The following is a 3387-nucleotide window of genomic DNA, read 5'->3' on the forward strand; positions in this document are numbered from 1 at the left end:
TTGAATGTTGTTATTAATTTTAAAAGTAAAAAATATCAAGTATGTGTAAAAGCAAAATTCACTAAAAAATCTCATAAAAGTATAAAAAGAGAAATTGAATTATTACAACTTATACACAATGATCTAAGAGATTTTACGTTTCATGAAGCTAGAGGAGGAAAAAGATGCTATATAACATTCATAGATGACTTCTCTAGATATGTAAAAGTTGTTTTACTTAAATCAAAAGATGAGGTTGAACAAGCTTTTATAACATGTAAGACTGAAGTAGAAAATCAGTTGGAAAAGGAAATAAAAAAACTTAGAACAGATAGAGGGATTGAGTATGATAAAGAAACCACAAGGAAATTCATTGAAGAAAATGGAATTATACATGAAACCATATCCCCTTACCAACCCGAATCTAATGAAGTTGCAGAAAGACTCAACAAAACATTAAAAGAAATGATGAATGCTATGCTAATTAATTCAAGTGCACTTCTAAACTTGTGGAGGGAAAGCAATCCTAACGGTTTATCGCCTGTATAATAGAATATCACCTAAGAAGAAAGGGCAAGTACCTTTTGAATTTTGGCATAACAGGAAACCCAGTTTAAACTACTTAAAAGTTTGGGGCTGTTTAACAAAGGTTGGAATACCTAATCTTAAAAGAAAGAAATTGAGACCGAAAACTTGTGATTGTGTATGCATTGGATATGCGCAAAATAGTACAACTTATCGGTTCCTTGTAATTAAAACTATTGATAATGTTGTAGAGTGTAACATAATAATTGAATCCTGAGATATAGAATTCTTTAAACATATTTTCTATGGAGAAAAGAGATAATAAATAGAGAACCTCCCTAAGTTCATAATAGAAACCAAGAACAAGAGTTGAATGCTCAAGGAATCAATACTTCAAACAAAAGACCTAGACTTAAGGAGAAGTAAAAGACAAAGGAAAGAAACAAACTTGGGTGATGGAATGTTCACATTTCTGGTGGACAAAGACCTAGTAACTAGGGGTAACTACAATATATTCGACCTCGACTCAGCTCGGTTTGAACCAAGCTGGAATGCTCACATGTCTGATAGTCACCACTATTGCAGGAAGAAAGAGCAGTAGCAGGTAAATTATGGTGAGGTATCTATAAATAGTAGATGCTGTTATGCAACTCTCCTTCACTCATCACATTGTGAGATACTGGGTCCTGCATCACACAATATTCAAAAGAGAATGATACTGTACAATGTAGTTGAGATGCTAATTAGCTGATAGATAACAAATTGTGTTTGGCACATAAAGAACATCCATGATGATCAAACCGGATTGAAGGAGCAAAGAACCTTTGTGAGTAGCATTCAAGGTTGATCCATCAGGTAAATGTATTAAAGGTTGCATAGTCAGTGGTTCAGGATTTAGTAGCAGATCCTTGTTGGAGGTCATGTGATTAGACTCTCCACTGTCCAAGATCCAAGTGTTCAAATAGTTAAGGGAGGAATTCTTACCAGCCATATTAACCACGGCCAAATGTGCCTTGGCGGAGTTACTGGTGAGAATCCTCAAAAGTTGAGCATACTGCTCCTAAAGGAGGTCTACTATTGAAGTTGATTTTGTGCATGTGAGAGGGTCAGATTGAACACAATTTGTTGTAGATTGATTTTTGGGTGTTTTTGCCTTTGTTCCACCCTCCAGATAACCGATTAACTTGTAGCAACGTTCTTTGGTGTGACCTTGTTTCTTGCAGTGATCACATTTATACTTTGATTTGGAATTGTTACGAGTATTTGGTTGTTTCAATGAAGTATGGAAGGCAATAGCACGATTTATGCTTGGCAAGGGATCAGAAGCAAGAATACTAGATTGAACATTGTTGAAATTGTCACTCAAGCCCATCAAGAATTAATTCAACTTATCTCTTTCACGGTCTGAAATTATTTCCTTAGCAACACCGTAGGTACAATTGGGAATTTGTGCCAATGTCGCGAAGTTGTTCCAGAGCCCTTTCAACTTCGTAAAATAAGAGGCCACTAAGTCTTCTCCTTGGTGAAGAAATGAAAGATTTCTTTTCAACTCATAGATTCACAGGGCATTGCTCTGAGTGAATCTTTCTTAAAGATCAGACTAGATCTCTCTTGCACGTTTAGTGTAGGCCACGCTCTGGTGTAGCTCACGAGCAAGAGATTTAAAGATCCAGGAGATGACCATGGAATTGCATTTTGACCATGATCGATCTTCCACTGGACCAGGAGTAGGTCTCTAGAGTGACCCATCCACAAAACCATACTTATTCTTTGCCTTCAAAGCATTCCTCATGGCTCATTGCCATGTAGAATAATTGTCCCCAATTAAGGGACACGATACTAGAATCGCCCCAGGATGGTTTGAGGGATGCAAATAGTATGGTGAACTTGGATCTTGATGATCAGACATAATGAGATTTGTAGAAGAATTTGACAAGAATTCAAGTAGTAATCAGGAACAGAGACAAGGAAGTGGGGGCTTACAGCAGAGACTCCACACAGAGGCTTGGAATTGGTGTTCGGTGAGTTTGAGTTTTGGCACCACAGTGGGGTGCGATGAGTTTTGGCACCATCGTGGAGTGCAATGAGTTTTGGTATTGACATGCGATGAGGAAACTCAACTGGTGTGGAAGTGCGATAAGACACAGGCGACTGTAAGGACCGTGTGCTTTGATACCATGCAAATAGTATGGTGAACTTGGATCTTGATGATCAGACATAATGAGATTTGTAGGGGAATTTGACAAGAATTCAAGTAGTAATCAGTAACAGAGACAAGGAAGTGGGGGCTTACAGCAAAGACTCCACACAGAGGCTTGGAATTGGCGTTCGGTGAGTTTGAGTTTTGGCACCACGGTGGGGTGCGATGAGTTTTGGCACCACCGTGGAGTGCAATGAGTTTTGGTACTGATATGCAATGAGGAAACTCAACTGGTGTGGAAGTGCGATAAGACACATGCAACTGTGAGAACCGCGCACTTTGATACCATGACAAAATGAGACAAACGGACAAACTGGAATGAAAGAGGATTTCATACTTCCTTTGTTTTCCAATATATATATATATATATTACAGTCGGTGGTAGTGTAACCACTTGTCAATTTATTTGCCATATGGGCAAGATTAGTTACAACTGAATTGTCTTTCCTAACATAGGGGGAAGGGGAGGGGGACTAGACCCTAAAAACCCCTAATTTTGATTGCTATAACTTGTCTTGTACGTCTGAACTGAATTTTGTCATTTGTCTATTTGAAGTATGATAGTTATTTCTCTTTTGGAGATGCAAATCGGTCAAGTTCATGTAGAGATATTCTTTGAATCTTTGATGGAGTATGGCGTGGGGAGAGAGATGCGACTTTTTATCATATAAATAAATGAAAAA

General features: G+C 37.9%; 1 long non-coding RNA gene across 1 annotated transcript; it reads right to left on the minus strand.

Annotated features, from left to right (window-relative positions):
- Positions 1-789: 789 nt before the first annotated feature.
- On the minus strand, positions 790-3049 carry LOC148790101 (uncharacterized). Its single transcript, XR_016078722.1, has 2 exons — positions 2488-3049; positions 790-1190 (listed from the first exon to the last, which is right to left on the minus strand). It is a non-coding gene; the product is annotated as an uncharacterized LOC148790101 (long non-coding RNA).
- Positions 3050-3387: the final 338 nt, after the last annotated feature.

Source organism: Nelumbo nucifera, chromosome 7 (genome assembly GCF_055504915.1).
Source record: "Nelumbo nucifera cultivar China Antique chromosome 7, China Antique-T2T, whole genome shotgun sequence".
In the NCBI taxonomy this organism is placed as follows: domain Eukaryota; kingdom Viridiplantae; phylum Streptophyta; class Magnoliopsida; order Proteales; family Nelumbonaceae; genus Nelumbo; species Nelumbo nucifera.